The following is an 18,958-nucleotide window of genomic DNA, read 5'->3' on the forward strand; positions in this document are numbered from 1 at the left end:
CATTTAGAAACAGAAAATAAAATTCACAGACTGGGAGAAAATATTTGTGATTTATGGTTTTGTTTTAGATGGAGTCTCGCTCTGTTGCCCAGGCTGGAGTACAGTGGCACAATCATGGCTCACTGCAACCACAGCCTTCTGGATTCAAACAATATCCCTGCCTCAGCCTCCCAAGTTGTTGAGATTACAGGCATTGCACCACAGCACCCAGTTAATTTGTTATATTTTTAGTAGAGATGAGGTTTCACCATCTTGGTCAGGCTGGTGTCAAGCTGCTGACCTCAAATGATCTGCCCGTCTCAGCCTCCAGAAGTTCTAGGATTACAGGCGTAAGCACTACACTTGGCCGTTTGTGATGTATCTCTAACTCAGGATTTTATTTAGAATAAAAGAACAACTCCTCCACACAAATTATTAAAGGAAAGAATCCATATAAATTTGCAAATCACCTGAATAGATATATCACTAAGAAAGATGCACTATGCCTCATTAGTTATTAGATTTGCTCTTCATCATTAGTCATTTTGGAAATTCAAATTAAAACTACTACAATGAGATGCTGCTATACACACTCTGGCTAAAATTGAAAAGCCTGACTACAGTAAATATTAATGAGGATGTGGAAAAGTTAAAATTCTCATAAAATTTTGTTGAAAATGAAAGATGATGCAATAACTCAACAAATCTGTTTGGTAACTATTTTTTAAAGTTAAGCATACACCTAACCTATGATCCAGCAATTTCACTTTGTCCAACAGAAACAAAAATACCAAAAATGGGTTTTTGTAAGAATATTTATAGTAGCTTTATTTATAAGAGCCTGAAATGGAAATAACCCACAGATTTATGAACATGACAATAGTAAATTATACTATCATATATTCATGTAATGAGAAACTACTCATCAACAAAATGGAATGAGATGCTGAGTCATCCATGAACCATATGAACTATTTGAACAGTGTTACACTGGGGGAAAGAAACCAGGCACTAATAGGGAACTGCAAGATGACTTGTATGAAGTTTATATTTAGGTAAGAACAGGCATATCTAGTCTACATAGATGGAAATCAAAACCCGATTTCCTACAATGAAAAAAAAATTTATTCTAAGAGAAAATTTATTCCAAAATTGCAAAACAGACCACTCTGGGATGATGGAAATGTTCTATTTATTGGTTTAAGTGATGAATACATGGTGTATACACTCACAAAAACTAACATAAGAATCAAGCATTTCATTGCATTTAGTATTTGCTTGAAAGAAACAAAACTAGTAAAACAATAAATTAGATACAATAATTACACAATTTTAGTAATGAGGAGACTGAGACAATGAGAAGTTAAACAACTTGTTCGAGATTATTCAACTTTATATGGTAGAGCCAGTGTCAAAGCCAAGTAATTCTTCATAGAAGTATTAAACTCACAGAATTTAATAGAATTCCTGAGGCAGAGATCATTAGAGTTTTTGCACACTTCTTTTTTAGCCATTTTTGTGTAAAGAAGTACTCAGCTCAATTTCTACCAAAATATAGTTTGGTTGTCTATAAATTTGGATGGTTTATAATTTAATATCTGAATCAAGATATATTTGAAAGTGAAAAGGCATTCTATTAATCATTTCCAGGTCAACAGTTATAAATGTGGATTGTCCTCTGCAAAACAGAATATATGGCCATTCTACAAATGAAGAATGTTTTTATTTTAAAAATATGTGCATGAGTGCACATGGATGTGCACACAGTATGCCATCCTCAGAGATACAAGGGATTAAAGTTCTAGAAACACAACAGTTCGATTCATCATCCTTGAAACAAAGTGAGGCGACTGATTTCTTATATAGCTTACAAATGTTAGATTCTCAAGAAAGTCTGGTGCTGCTCTTAAAGACAAAATATTAGGTTTTTGGGGTGACACCTTGTCCCAACTATTAAAAAACCAAAAAACTTACTGACTCACCACTACATAAGAAGACTTGAGCTCATCTCTGAAATTCCAAAGAAACAATAATTTCCATTCTCTTTCATTTTGTGATAACTATTTCTAAAGTCATTAAGTTATAACAAGCACAAATATGACAAATAAAACATTTAGCATTTAGCATACTCTATGGCTGAATTGTGCCTCCTGTATTTGTACATTAAATTGCTTACGCCAAGATTTCAGAATGTGTTGACATTTGGAGTTAAAGCCTTTACAGAAGTAATTAAATTTAAATGAGTTAATTAAGGTGAGCACTATTCCAGTGTAACTGATGTCCTTAAGAAAAGAGAAAATTTGGTCACAAACATGTACAGAGAGAAGACAATGTGAAGACAAAGGATGAAGATGAACTTCTACAATTTAAGGAGGGGATCCTGAAACATGCACATTTCACATAGTCCTCAGAAGGAATCAATCGCGTTGACACCTTGATCTCTGACTTCCAGTCTCAGAAATGTGAGAAAATTAATTTTTGTTGCATAAGCATTTTAGTGTGTGGTACTTTTTATAGCAGCCCTAAAAGACTAATATACAATACAAAGTGTATTCTAACAGTAATTTAATTTCCTTGTTTGTATTTTGTTTTCAGATATTTATCATTTAATATTTTAATTCTTAACCCAGTGAACCTATACATGAATATATACATACATTTTCCAAAGTATATAGACAAAAATAAAATTAAAAATATTATATTTCCTTTTATCAGAGTCTCATAGAAAAACATGTTTTCATGCAAATATTCTTCTAGAGAAAGGTTCTTCTAGCATAAATACATGTGCCAAAATGATAATTACAATAAAAATTATGAAGCTGGTGATATTAATGATAGCCGATTCTTAACTGTTTTTGGTAATATAGGCAGTATTTTAAATGTACACATGCACTATCTCATTTAATCTTCAAAAAGTACAATTATTTTAATTTTTCTATGCATTAAATTTCATATTTAATATTATAAATGAAGATTTAAGACACGGAAAGATAAAGAAACTTTCCCGATGTTACAAAGATAGTATTTGAGTTGAGGAAGTCAAGATTCACATAGTATCTCTTCTAGCTCTTTGGAAGTGCTATGCATATGTATTTATGTGTGTATATACATAAAATTTAAAGTATATATGTGTATACCTCTTAAAATATATATAAATGTAATTATCTTACAGAGAATTATTTTATATCATGCTTTGATTTTACCTCATAAAAAATTTCCATATCAGCACATTTAGTTTTACCTTACTTAAAAATATAACTGCATAATGTTTCATAATTTACATGTATCACATGTCATTTAAACTTTCTACAAATAGTGGTCATTCAGCTTTATTTAAGCTTTTTGTTCACGAGTGTTACAATCAATGCTGTAAAAAACAACAAACAATTTATCTCTTTTTTCATTCTTTATTGACTTCCTTTGCAGAATGTATGAATACCGTAAAATTTCTGGGTTAAGAGTATGCTCATAGAAGATTTGGATAGGTACTGCCAGATCTCATTTCAAAATCTTAAGGCAATTTAAAATCCCTTCCCAGCACATGATAGTGTCTTTTCCCAAGGTGAAGACTTTTACACATTGCACTTGGATCATGTATTTTTTTCTACACAGAATGGATTTAAATGGTTATTGGGATTTCATAAGTGTCAATTTTTTAGAAGTACTGTACATTAAATTACACAGAACACCAGGGGTCTTGTTGATTACTTATAGTAACCCTATTATCAGAAGCTTGTGCTGTAATTATTGTAATGTTAATTGCATGTCTTCCTTTCTTGATTATCTTAAGAGAATTCTAGCCCACATCCCCTTTCATCATAAGGCAAGTCAGCTCCAATATAACCTATAATTAAATCAAATTTATAATTGTGTCTCTTTTCAAGTAATATTATATTCTTTTGTGTGGATTATTTTAATATGGATATGGTCTTCATTTTCTCCAGGAATTAGATTTTGGCAGCATGTTCTAATATCTTGACCCATTGTGCATTTATTCTTTGATTTAATCTTCTCTGTATTCATAACCTTGATCCCAATTACTTCTTTCAGGATTCTTTCTTATTTCCAAGGCACACTTTGAATTCTGTTGGCCTCATTACCATAATATCCCTTTGAAATTCAAAGTATTATTTTGTTTGGACGTGCATATTTGAATACACGTATGTGATTTTTTTCTCAAGCGCTATAGAATTTTCATGAAAATAAGGCAAATTTAACTATAAATGCAAATCTAAAGAATTTTCAATTTATATTATTTTAATTGAAAAATCATAATTTTATCACATGTAGTACAGTATGATGATTTGATATATCATCACATACATGAATTGATTAAATCAAGCTAAATAACATAATCAGCACCTCACTTCTTGGCATTTTTTGTGTTAATGCATTTGAAATTTATCTCTCAGTTATTGTGAAACATACAATACATTGTTATTGACTATAGACACTGTGTTGTGCATTTAGTTTCAACACTTCTTCTTAGAGCTGAAACATCATACCCTTTGACCATTCTGTCATTACTCACCCATCTTCATTTTTGGTCAACATCATTTCATGCTTTTCTTCTGTGGATTCAACTTTTTAAGATTCCATGTACAAGAGAGATCATGCAGTACTTGCTATTCTGTGCTTAGGCAATTTTACTTAGCAGAATGTTTTCTAGATTTATCTATGTTATCCCAAATGACAGATATTTCTTCTTTCTTAAGACTGAATAGTATTCCATTGTATATATACATTATATTTTCTTTATCCATTTATCTGCTGATGGACCTTGACTAAGATGGACAAACTGCATTTAAATTGTATTCAAGTTAATGTACAAAAATACAGATAACAATACTTTTGGAACAGGTCTCCACATTAACAATTATTGTTTTACATTCTAAGTGATAAAACTAGGCATATCCATTGCTCTGTGTAATCATTTTGTATTATTTCCAACAGATTGAAGATCAAGGATAGTAGGGTTGTGATTAATGGGATACTGCAGTCCCTATTTATTTAAGTGAAGATTTAATGACTACCTATTATGTGGAAAGCCCTGTGCAAAGTTTGTGAGTACATCTGTAATCTATGGCTTTCTTATATTTCTTTGAGTAAGACTCTTACCACCAGATTATGTGCACAGTGAATAAATCTAATTCTGAATGATAAATATAAAATGCACCAGTAAAATTAAAGAAGAAATTTTCATACAGTAAAGATATATCAAAAAATCAAAAGTAATGACTTTAATATTATGGACTGTTCATCAGAACACTATTCTCTTTCAAAAATAACCTTATTTTAATACAATTCATTTCCTATTCAGGAGAACAACCCAATAATTCATGTCATACTCATTTATTGGAATATTCTATAAATGCACAACAGATACTGTTCTTCACATTAAGAATTCAATGATAATAATTTCGTGGACTCATGATAATGTGGGAGAGATAAACAACAAAATTTTAAATAAATATAATGCCAAGTGGTGACATATTTTATGGAGAGAAAGTATTTAAGGGATAGGGATGAAGAAATATGAGGCTTGCAACTTTTCAAAAAATAATCAGGGATGTTCTTCTTGACAAGCTTACATTTGAAGACAGATTTAAAGGTTGTATAGCTGCCCATCTTGCGGATTTCTTTCCCAAGAAAGAGGGTTACTACCTGTGAGAAGGATTAATATAAAGACTCTGAGGCACAAATTCCCTTTGTGAATCAATGAACAAGGAAGCCAATCTATCCAGGGCAAAATGAGCCAGATGGAGAGTGGCAGAAGATAAATTCAGAGAAGTGGTGAGTAGGAAGATCATGTAGAAGTTTGCTGCTGGACAGAGTCTGCTGACTTCCATATTTGTGCCCTGTATAATACCCTCATTTTGAGTTTGGGTAGAACCTGTAATTTAATTTTCACTCTTAGAAGATGGCAAAATAGAGATGACACTCTGATGTTTACAGTTCCATTGTGTGTGTGTGTGTGTGTGCGTGTGTGTGTGTGTGTGCATGTGTATAATTTTGCTAGCATACACTAAAAATTCACCATCTTCACTCTTGGCTTTAAACAGATAAACATGTTCATAGAAACCCTATGGAGAGAGTCATGTGTCAAGGAACTGCAAGTGACCTCCAGGAGCACAGTGATAGGTTTATGACAGACAGAAAAAAAAAAGAGACTTCTTTTCTACACTCAAAAACAAAGCAGAGATGCATTCTGTCAAGAGCTTGGGGGAGCTTGGAAGCAGAGTTTTCCCCAGTCAAGCCTCTGATCAGACTACAGCCCTGGTCAGCACTAGGGTTTCAGCCTGACAAATCCTGAAGTGAAGAACCCAGATAATTTGTGTCTAAATGGTCTGAACACATGGTTCATGGGAATTTTGAGATAATAAACGTGTCATTTTAAACCTACTAAATTTATGCAGATATAGGTAACTAATGAAAGATTTGGGGTAGTTGTAAGGAATTTGTCCGTGCTTTACTCAGAGTATAATGGGAAGCATTAGAGGCTTTTGAGCACAGAAGTATTAAGATGTGACTTAAGTTTTGAAAGGATTACCTAGCTGGTGTGTTGCAAACAGACAGTGGAAGTGTGGTTAAGGGTGGGGATAGGGGTAGGTGGTTAAAGATATAATAATAATCTAAGCAAGAGCTTTTGATGATCTATGCTTGTGTGGTAGCAAAGGAGGCGATTATGGGAAGTGACAGGGTTATCAACTGTATTTTGAAAATACAGTCTTAGATGAGTTTTTTGGTATTTTTTTGTTTTTTTCTGTTTGTTTTGTTTTTTTTTGAGACAAGTCTCACTGTCATCCAGACAGAGTGCAGGGGCACAATCATAGCTCACTGTAGACTCAACCTCCTGGGTTCAAGTGATTTTCCCACCTCAGCCTACTAGGTAGCTGGGATTACAGGCATGCACCACTACGCCCAACTAATTTTTGTATTTTTTGTAGAGTTGGAGTTTCTTTGTGTTGCCTAGGCTAGTCTCAAACTCCTGGGCTCAAGTGATCCACTTCCCAAAGTGCTGTGATTGTAGGCATTAGCCACCATGCCCAGCCAGATGAATAATTTTGAGAAGAGTCAGAAATGCCTCCATGGTGTTTAACCTGAGCAACTGAATAATTAAAGTTTCCACTGGAAAAGATAATCCTGAAAGATTATTTCATTGTTAACTACCTGAAAGTGGATAGCATGAAGTTCATGAATAAACAACTTCATTCATGTCACAGTCATTTTATAATTGATAATGCTGAGTGCCTTAGTGTGCAAATGCTCCATGGTATGATTGAACTGTTCAGGTGCAGTTAGCCCCTTTTGTTACTGCTTTCCTAACACCCGACCTCTGTAACCTAAATACCCAGGATTCTTTATCTAGTGCTTTCTAGTCATGTACCTAGTGCTAAATAAATCTGCTTCCAAGCCCCTCAAGCTGTCTACAGAAAGCATCTCTAGTGTAGCACACATTGATAAAGTGTGCCAAAAAGGTAAGTAACATCATAACTGTTACTCAATATCTACCAAGATGCTATTTGATTAAAATAATCTCCCAGATCTCTTAACACCTGTTGGCTTAAGACACCTGTTTTTCAGACTGTCCAAAAACAAACAAAAAAAAAACAATTTATGTTAGAGTTAATATGCATTTTTATATTTTATGGAAATAATACAGTGATAATTTACTAGAGGTTTAATACCAAAAGAATAAGGTAAATTTCCTTTATATATGAGTGCCTTGTGATTGCTTACATCTTTCTGAAAACTTTTAAAATTATACTTATATTAAAACATTTCATTTATTTATCTTAAAGATGTTATCATTGTGGGAGATATTTTATTTAATTTTTACTTTTTATGTTTAAATTTTGGGGCTATATTACAGGTATATATACTTAAGAATTACATGATATATTTCGATAAAGGCATGCAATGCATAATAATCACAACACGGTAAATGGGGCGTCCATCAGCTCAAGCACTTTTCCTTTGTGTTACAAACAATCCAATTATAGTCTTTATATATTTTTAAATGTACCATTAAATTATTTTTGACTATAACCTTGTTGTGATAGTACATACAAGGTCTTATTCATTCTTTCTAACTATTGTTTTTGTACCCATTAACCATCCTAACCTCCTCTCACCCCCGACATACCATCTCAGTATCTGGTAGTCATCTTTTAACTCACTACTTCTATGAGTTAAGTAATTTTAACTTTTACCTCCCACAAATAAGTGAGAACATGTGAAGTTTTTCTTTCTGTGCCTGCTTCTTTAGCTTAACATAATGTTCCCCAGTTTCATCCACATTGCTGCAAATGACAGGATCTCATTCTTTTCATGGCTATACAGTACACCATTCTATATATGCAGCACATTTTCTTTATCTATTTATCTGTTGATGGACATTTAGGTTGCTTCCACATCTTGGCTATGGTGAACAGTGCTGCAGTAAACATGGGAGTGCAGATATCTCTTTGATAGACCAATTCCTTTCTTTGGGGTATATCCCTATGAATGGGATTGCTGAATATTACAGAAGTTCTATTTTTCCTTTTTTAAGGAACCTCCAAGCTGTTCTCCATGGTGTTTGTATTATACATTCCCACCAACAATGAATAAGGATTTCTTTTCTCCATAACTTTGAAGCATTTGTTATTGTCTGATTTTTAAATAAAACCCCGTTTTAACTGGGATGAGATGGTATTTCACTGTGGTTATGATTTGCACATTTCTCTAATAATCAATAATGGTAAGCATTTTTACATATAAATCTTGCAATCTGTATGTCTTCTTTTGAGAAATTTCTACCAAGATTTTTTGCCCACTTTTAGTTGAATTATTAAATTGTTTCCTCATGAGTTGTTTGAGCTTCCTGTATATTTTGGTTATTAACACATGGTCAGATAGGGAATTTGCAAATATTTTTTTGTATTCTATGGTTGTCTCTTCAATTTGTTGATTTTTTTCCTTAGCTATGCAGAAATATTATAACTTGATAGGATCTCATTTGTTCATCTTTGCTTCGGTTGCCTGTGTTTGTGGAATATTACTCAAGAAATCTTCGCCCAGTCTAATGTCCTGGAGATTTCACCAAAGTTTTCTGTTACTAGTTTCATAATTTGAAGTGTTAGACTTATGTCTTCAATAAATCTTGATTTAATTTTTCTATATATAAGTCCTAACTTCATTCTTCATTCATGAATATACATTCATGAATATTCAGTTTTCCTGCACCATTTATTAAAGATACTTTCCTTTCCCCAATCATATTATAGGCAACTTTTTAAAACATAAGTTTACTATTGATGTATGGATTTACCTCTGAATTTTCTATTCTGCTCCACTGATGTGAGTCTGTCTTTATGCCAGTATCATGCCTTTTTGGTTATTATTACTATTGCTCTGTATTATAATTTATTACTATTTTTTTAAATTTTTTATTGCATTTTAGGTTTGGGGGTACATGTGCAGAACATGCAAGACAGTTGCATAGGTACACACATGGCAGTGTGTTTTGCTTCCTTTCTCCCCTTCACCCACATTTGGCATTTTTCCCCAGGCTATCTTTCCCCAGCTCCCCCCCACCTCTGGCCCTCCCCTTTTCCCCCCAATAGACCCCAGTGATTAGTACTCCCCTCCCTGTGTCCATGTGTTCTCATTTTCATCACCCTCCTATAAGTGAGAATATGCGGTATTTCATTTTCTGTTCTTGTGTCAGTTTGCTGAGAATGATGTTCTCCAGATTCATCCACGTCCCTACAAATGACACAAACTCATCATTTCTGATTGCTTCATAATATTCCATGGTGTATATGTGCCACATTTTCTCAATCCAGTCTATCACCAATGGGCATTTGGGTTGGATCCAGGTCTTTGCTATTGTAAACAGTGCTGCAGTGAACATTCGTGTGCATGTGTCCTTATAGTAGAACCATTTATAGTCCTTTGGATATATACCCAGTAATGGGATTGCTGGAACAAATGGAATTTCTATTTCTAAGACCTTGAGGAATCGCCACACTGTCTTCCACAATGGTTGAACTAATTTACACTCCCATCAACAGTGTAAAAGTGTTCCTTTTTCTCCACATCCTCTCCAGCATCTGTTGTCTCCAGATTTTTTTTTTTAATTTTTTATTGGATTATAGGTTTTGGGGTACATGAGAAGAGCATGCAAGACAGTTGCGTAGGTACACACATGGCAGTGTGCTTTGCTTTTCTTCTCCCCTTCACCCACATTTGGCATTTCTCCCCAGGCTATCCCTCCCCACCTCTCCCTCCCACTGGCCCTCCCCGTTTCCCCCCAATAGACCCCACTGTTTAGTACTCCCCTTTCTGTGTCCATGTGTTCTCATTTTTCATCACCCACCTATGAGTGAGAATATGCAGTGTTTCATTTTCTGTTCTTGTGTCAGTTTGCTGAGGATGATGTTTTCCAGATTCATCCATGTCCCTAAAAACGACACAAACTCATCATTTCTGATTGCTGCATAATATTCCATGGTGTATATGTGCCACATTTTTCCAATCCAGTCTATTATCAATGGGCATTTGGGTTGATTCCAGGTCTTTGCTATTGTAAACAGTGCTGCAATGAGCGCCATTCTAACTGGCGTGAGAGTGTATCTCAATGTGGTTTTGATTTGGATCTCTCTAATGACCGGTGATGATGAGCATTTTTTCATATGATTGTTGGCCTTATATATGTCTTCTTTTGTAAAGTGTCTCTTCATATTCTTTGCCCATTTTTGAATGGGCTTGTCTGTTTTTTTTCTGCAAATCTGTTTGAGTTCTTGGTAAATTCTGGATATCAGCCCTTTGACAGAGGGTAAACTGCAAAAATTTTTTCCCATTCTGTTGGTTGTCGATTCACTCTAGTGACTGTTTCTTTTGCCGTGCAGAAGCTGTGGAGTTTGATTAGGTCCCATTTGGCTATTTAGGCCTTTGTTGCCAATGTTTTGGTGTTTTCTTCATGAAATCCTTGACTCCTATGACCTGGATGGTTTTGCCTAGATTTTCTTCTAGGGTTTTTATAGTGCCAGGTCTTATGTTTAAGTCTTTAATCCATCTGTAGTTAATTTTAGTGTAAGGTGTCAGGAAGGGGTCCAGTTTCTGCTTTCTGCACATGGCTAGCCAGTTTTCCCAACACCATTTATTAAACAGGGAATCCTTTCCCTATTGCTTGTTTTTGTCAGGTTTATCAAAGATTGTATGGTTGTAGATATGTTGTGTTGCCCCCGATGCCTCTGTTCTATTCCATTGGTCTATATCTCTGTTTTGGTACCAGTACCATGCTGTTTTCATTACTGTAGCCTTGTAGTATAGTTTGAAATCCGGTTGTGTGATGCCCCCCTCTGTGTTCTTTTTGCTTAGAATTGACTTGGCTATGCAGGCTCTCTTTTGGTTCCATATGAAGTTCATGGTGGTTTTTTCCAGTTCTGTGAAGAAAGTCAGGGGTAGCTTGATGGGAATAGCATTGATTCTGTAAATTACTTTGGGCAGTATAGCCATTTTCACAATATTAATTCTTCCTAACCATGAACATGAAATATTTCTCCATCTGTTTGTGTCCTCTCTTATTTTGTTGAGCAGTGGTTTGTAGTTTTCCTTGAAGAGGTCCCTTACGTTCCTTGTGAGTTGTATACCTAGGTATTTTATTCTTTTTGTAGCAATTGTGAATGGCAGTTTGTTCTTGATTTGGCTTTCTTTAAGTCTGTTATTGGTGTAGAGGAATGCTTGTGATTTTTGCACATTGATTTTATATCCTGAGATTTTGCTGAAGTTGCTTATCAGTTTCAGGAGTTTTTGGGCTGAGGCAATGGGGTCTTCTAGGTATACTATCATGTCGTCTGCAAATAGAGACAATTTGGCTTCCACCTTTCCTATTTGAATACCCTTTATTTCTTTTTCTTGCCTGATTGCTCTGGCTAGAACTTCCAGTACTATATTGAATAGGAGTGGTGAAAGAGGGCATCCTTGTCTAGTGCCTGATTTCAAAGGGAATGCTTCCAGTTTTTGCCCATTCAGTATGATATTGGCTGTTGGTTTGTCATAAATAGCTTTTATTACTTTGAGATACATTCCATCGATACCGAGTTTATTGAGGGTTTTTAGCATAAATGGCTGTTGAATTTTGTCAAATGCCTTCTCTGCGTCAATTGAGATCATCATGTGGTTTTTGGTTTTGGTTCTGTTTATGTGGTGAATTACATTTATAGACTTGTGTATGTTGAACCAGCCTTGCATCCCCGGTATGAATCCTACTTGATCATGATGGATAAGTTTTTTGATTTGCTGTTGCAATCTGCTTGCCAATATTTTATTGAAGATTTTTGCATCTATGTTCATCATGGATATTGGCCTTAAGTTTTCTTTTCTTGTTGGGTCTTTGCCAGGTTTTGGTAACAGGATTATGTTGGTCTCATAAAATGATTTGGGAAGGATTCCCTCTTTTTGGATTATTTGGAATAGTTTCAGAAGGAATGGTACCAGCTCCTCTTTGTGTGTCTGGTAGAATTCGGCTGTGAACCCATCTGGACCTGGGCTTTTTTGTGTGGTAGGCTCTTAATTGCTGCCTCGACTTCAGCCCTTGTTATTGGTCTAATCATAGTTTCAGCTTCCTCCTGGTTTAGGCTTGGGAGGACACAGGAATCCAGGAATTTATCCATTTCTTCCAGGTGTACTAGTTTATGTGCATAGAGTTGTTTGTAATATTCTCCGATGATGGTTTGAATTTCTGTGGAATCTGTGGTGATTTCCCCTTTATCATTTTTTATTGCATCTATTTGGTTGTTTTCTCTTTTCTTTTTTATCAATCTGGCTATTGGTCTGTCTATTTTGTTGATCTTTTTAAATAACCAGCTCTTAGATTTATTTATTTTCTGAAGGGTTTTCGTGTCTCTATCTCCTTCAGTTCTGCTCTGATCTTAGTTATTTCTTGTCTTCTGCTAGGTTTTGAGTTTTTTTGATCTTGCTCCTCTAGCTCTTTCCATTTTGACGATAGTGTGTCAATTTTGAATCTCTCCATTCTCCTCATATGGGCACTTATTGCTATATATTTTCCTCTAGAGACTGTTTTAAATGTGTCCCAGAGATTCTGGCATGTTGTGTCTTCATTCTCATTGGTTTCAAAGAACTTCTTTATTTCTGTCTTCATTTCATCCAGTCAATATTCAAGAGCCAGTTGTTCAGATTCCATGAAGCTGTGTGGTTCTGAGTTGGTTTCTAAATTCTGAGTTCTAACTTGATTGCACTATGGTCTGAGAGACTGTTTGTTATGATTTCAGCTGTTTTGCATTTGCTAAGGACTGCTTTACTTCCAATTTTGTGGTCAATTTTAGAGTAGGTCTGATGTGGTGCTGAGAAGAATGTATATTCTGTGGATTTGGGGTGGAGAGTTCTGTAAATGTCTATCAGGTTTGCTTGTTCCCGGTCTGAGTTCAAACCCTGGATATCCTTGTTGATTTTCTGTCTGGTTGATCTGTCTAATATTGACAGTGGAGTGTTAAAGTCTCCCACTATTATTGTGTGGGAGTCTAAGTCTCTTTGTAAGTCATTAAGAACTTGCCTTATGTATCTGAGTGCTCCTGTATTGGGTCCATATATGTTTAGGATTGTTAGCTCTTCTTGCTGTATCGATCCTTTTACCATTATGTAATGACCTTCTTTGTCTCTTTTGGTCTTTGTTGCTTTAAAGTCTATTTTATCAGAGATGAGAATTGCAACTCCTGCTTTTTTTTTGCTCTCCATTTGCTTGGTAAATCTTCCTCCATCCTTTTACTTTGAGCCTTTGTGTATCCTTGCATGTGAGATGGGTTTCCTGGGTACAGCACACTGATGGGTTTTGTTTTTTTATCCAGTTTGCCAGTCTGTGTCTTTTGATTGGTGCATTTAGTCCACTTATATTAATGGTTAATATTGTTATGTGTGAATTTGATACTGCCAATTTGATGCTAGCTGGCTGTTTTGCCTGTTAGTTGATGTATATTCTTCATTATGTTGATACTCTTTAGCATTTAGTGTGATTTTGGAATGGCTGGTACTGGTTGTTCCTTTCTATGTGTAGTGCCTCTTTCAGGAGCTGTTGTAAAGCAGGCCTGGTGGTGACAGAATCTCTGAGTACTTGCTTCTTCACAAAGGATTTTATTATTCCTTCACTTACAAAGCTCACTTTGGCTGGATATGAAATTCTTGGTTGAAAGTTCTTTTCTTTAAAAATGTTGAATATTGGCCCCCACTCTCTTCTAGCTTGTAGAGTTTCTGCCGAGAGATCTGCTGTGAGTCTGATGGGCTTCCTTTTGTGGGTGACCCGACCTTTTTCTCTGGCTGCCCTTAGTATTTTCTCCTTTATTTCAACCCTGTTAAATTTGACGATTATGCGCCTTTGGGTTGCTCTTCTTGCGGAATATCTTTGTGGTGTTCTCTGTATTTCCTGTATTTGAGAGTTGGCCTGCCTTGCTAGGTGGGGGAAATTTTCCTGGATAATATCCTGAAGAGTATTTTCCAGCTTGGATTCATTCTCTTCGTCCCCTTCTGGTACACCTATCAAACGTATGTTAAGTCCCTTCACATAGTCCCACATTTCTTCTTTGTTCATTCCTTCTTGCTTTTTTTTCTCTCATCTTGGTTTCTTGTTTTATTTCATTGAGTTGATCTTTGACTTCTGATATTCTTTCTTCTGCTTGGTCAATTCGGCTCTTGAAACTTGTGCATGCTTTGTGAAGCTCTCATATTGTGTTTTTCAGCTCCTTCAATTCATTCATATTCCTCTCTAAGTTATCCAGTCTTGTTATTATTTCCTCGAATCTTTTTTCAAATCTTTTTTCAAGGTTCTTAGTCTTTGCATTGATTTAGAACAGGTTCTTTTAGCTCACAGAAGTTTCTCATTACGCACCTTCTGAAGTCTAATTCCATCATTTCGTCACAGTCATTCTCCGTCCAGCTTTGTTCCATTGCTGGTGAGAAGGTTTGGTCCTTTGTAGGAGGTGAGGTGTTCTGGTTTCGGGTGTTTTCCTCCTTTTTGCGCTGCTTTCTTCCCATCTTTGTGGATTTATCCACCTGTCGTCTGAGTAGTTGCTGACTTTTTGATTGGGTCTCTGAGTGGACACCCAGATTGTTGATGATGAGGTATTTCTGTTACTTGGTTTTCCTTCTACCAGTCTAGCCCCTCTGCTGTATGATGGCTGAGGTCCACTCCAGGCCCTGCTTGTCTGGGGTGCACCTGTAGCAGCTGCACAACAGTGAGGGATGCTACCAGTTTCTTCTTCTGCTATCTTTGTCCCAGAATGATGCCTGCCTAATATCAGTCTGATCAATCCTTTTTGAGGTGACTCTGGATATACAGGGGTCACGGAGCTGCTTGACGAGACAGTCTGTAATTTATAGGAGCTCAAGTGCTGAGCTGTGTGCTCCGTTGTTCATTCAGGGCTGTTAGGCAGGTGCGTTTAATTCTGCTACAGCACAACTCTTAGAACCCCTTTTTTTTCCTCAGATGCTCTGTCTCGGGGTGGGGGGCTTTCTTTATGAGTGTTCGTGGCACTATCCTGCCCAGCTAGGAGGCAGTCTAGTCACTATTTGCCTGCCGAGGCTCTGCCCTGCTTATGTGGTGTGGGCCTTGTTGCTGCGGCTCTGCCCTGCAGCCGCAGGCTCCGAGGCAGGCCCCGCCCTGCTGCCACCAGCTCCGCCCTGCAGCAGATTCTCTCTGTTTTGGTGTGTTGCCTCGGCAACAGCAAGCTGCGTCAGCAATGGGACTGTACCTCTATAGGGGCGGATATCCTCGGTAATGGCAAACGCTCCTTTCCCATCGAGCTGCATTGTCCTGGGTTCAACTGTGCTGGCAGTAAAATTCTTCACCCAGAGCATTTCGAGTTGCTGTTTTGTTTGTCCCTGTTGGGGTGAAACCCGCCTAGCCCGCTCGCCTGGCTCCCTGCCTCAGAGCGCCTTTTTTTTTTTTTTTTAGGTTGAACAGATGGCTCTCTCTTAGGTGTTTCAGTCGCCCGCTGTTAGAGCACCAGGATCTGTGTGATTTCTCATGCAGCTAGCCACTGCGCTGGCTCAAATGCCACTTCCCAGGAATCTCCTGGTCTGGCTCACTGTCCAAGTCCCATTTAATCAGATGGATATGCTAATCTGCCCTCCCAAATCTCAGATTGCCAGTTTAGCAGGGCACCCGGGCCTGTGTGTTTTGTGCGGAATGTTGGGGAGTGCCTGTGCTGTGGCACCAGCCGAAACGGCCGCAACGGCCGAACCGGCTGCGCTTGCGTCCCGTGTCTTTCCTACACCTGGGACCTTCCCTGTTCTGTGGGCAACAAAGGTCCGTCTGGAAATGCGGCTTTGACTCACCCTCTGAGCATTCACTGAGAGCTGCAATCCTGAGTTGTTCTTACTGCGCCATCTTGAAAAACCCTTTTACCTTCGTATTATAATTTAAAGTCAGGCAACATGATTCCTACAGTTTTGTTCTTTTTGCTCAGGATAGCTTTGGCTATTCTATTTACGGTTTCATATAAATTTTGGAATTTTTTTCTCTTTCTGTGAATAATGCCATTGGTACTGTATTCAGGATTGCATTAAATCTGTATATTGCTTTAGGAAGCATGGACGTTTTAACAATATTGATTCTTCCAATCAATGAACATAGAATAACTTTCCTTTTTGTGTGTCTTGTCTTTGGTTTTGCTAGTAGGGTAATACTGGATTAGCAGAATGCATTTCAAAGTATTCCTCCGTCCCCGTTTTTTAGAGTAGTTTGAGTAAGATTTGTATTATATCTTCCTTAAATATTTGGTAAAATTCAGCAGTGGAGTCACTGAGTCCTGGGCTTTTCTTTGCCTGGAGGCTCTGTGTTAGAACTACAATAATGTTACTTTTTATTTGTCAATCAATTGTGTGATTTCATCATGGTTCAATCTTGGCAGGCTGTGTGTGCCTGGGACTTTATAGATTTTTTTTCTAGACTTTTCAATGTATTGGCATACAGTTGCTTTTAGAAACCACTAGTACTTCTTGAGATTTCAATAATAACAATTGTAATATCTTTTCTTTAACCTCTCATTTTATTTGTTCTCTCTTTTTTGTTCCCTAGTTTGGCTAAAGCTTTGTCAGTTTTGTTTATCATTTTTTAAAAACAGCTTTTTGTTTCATTTATCTTTTATATTGTTTTCCTTATTTCAAATCTATTTCTGCTTTCATCTTATTTCTTTTTATTTACTAATTGTAGATTTAGTTCGCTCTTGCTTTTCTTGTTCTTTAAAATGTTTCGTAAGGTTGTTCATTTGAAGTTTTTTCGTTGTTGGCACTTACAAGCTTCTTTCTTGGTAGCTTTCTGTAGAGCAGCTCATATGTTTTGCTATATTGTTTCCATTATTATTAGTGCCAAGAAAATGTTTCCATTTTTTTCTTAATTTCTGTATTCTCCCACCAGTCATTCAGAAGCATATTGTTTACTTTTCATGAGTTTTTACAGTTTGCAAAATGCCCCTTATTTTTTATTTTGTAGTTTTATTCCATTGTGGTCAGAGATGTTTAATATTGTTTCAATTTTTAAATTTTTTAAGATTCCTCTTGTGATTTAACATAAGATCTATACTTGAGAATGATCCATGTGCTGACAAAAAGAATGTGTATTCTGTAGCCATTGAATAAAATGTTATGTGATTATCTATGAGATCCACTTGGTCTATATTGCAAATTTAATTTAATGGTTTTGTTGTTGATTTCTTTGTGGGAGATCTGTCTAATGCTGAAAGTGGGGTGTTGAACTCTCCAGCTAATATTGTATTTAAGTTAATCTCTTTAATTCTAATAATATCTGCTTTATATATGTAGGTGGTCCAGTTTGGGGTACATATGCACTTATAATTGTCATATCCTCTTGCTGAGTTGACCCCTTTATCATTATATAGTGACCTTCTTTGTCTCTTTTTATACGTATTGTCTTGAAATCTATTTGTCTAATATAAGCAGACCTATTCCTGCTCTTCTTTGGTTTTCAATTGCATGGAACCTCTTTTTCCATCTCTTTATTTTCAGTCTGTTTGTGTCTCTATAGGTGATGTGTGTTTTTTGTAAGTAACAAGACATTGGGTCTTGTTTCCTAAATTCATTCAGCCACTCCATGTCTTTTGACTGGAAAGTTTAATTCATTTACATTCAGTGCTATTATTGATAAATAAGGACTTACTCCTGCCATTCTGTTATTTTGTTTTTGTTTGCTTTGTGTACTTCTCTTTCTTTTTCTCTTCCTTTCCATCTTCCTTTTAGTAAAGAAAATTTTCTCTGGTGTAGTCTTTAATTTCTTGCTTTTTATTTTTTGTTTATTCAATATATGTTTTGATTTGACATTACCATGAGGCTTGCCTATACTCATCACTAATTATTTTATGCTGACAACAACTTAACGCTGTTTGCATAAACAAACAAATGAAAATAAAGCTAATATAATCTATGACATACTTTTATTTCTCTGCCTTTAAACCTGGTGTTGATTCAATTTATTTGACCATGTTTTGAAAAGTTGCTGTAATTACTGTTTTTGATTGGTTTATTTTTTAGGCTTTCTACTTTAGATAAGAATAATTTACACCCTACAGTTACAGTGTTATAATATTCTGTGTTTGTGTACTTACCATTATCAGTGAGTTTTCTACCTTTAGATACATATCATCTGCTGTGGGCATCAGATGTAAAATCTTATAAAATTCTGAATTTCTTCACAACAGCTGTTTGAATTCTCTGTCTCAATGGTCACACATCTTTTTCTGCAGAATTGATATCTGGTTCCTTATTTAGCTCATTTGGTGAGTTCATGTTTTCTGGATAGTCTTGATACTTAGGAATTTTCATCTGTGTCTGGGTGATGGAGAGTTAGCTATTTATTACAGTTTTCACCATCTGGACTTATTTGTAACTGCCGACATTGAAAGGCTACTTTCAAAGTATTAGAAATGACTCAGGTATTGTGATTTAAGCCATATCTGCTGTAGGT

This window comes from Callithrix jacchus, chromosome 10 (genome assembly GCF_049354715.1).
Source record: "Callithrix jacchus isolate 240 chromosome 10, calJac240_pri, whole genome shotgun sequence".
NCBI lineage: Eukaryota > Metazoa > Chordata > Mammalia > Primates > Cebidae > Callithrix > Callithrix jacchus.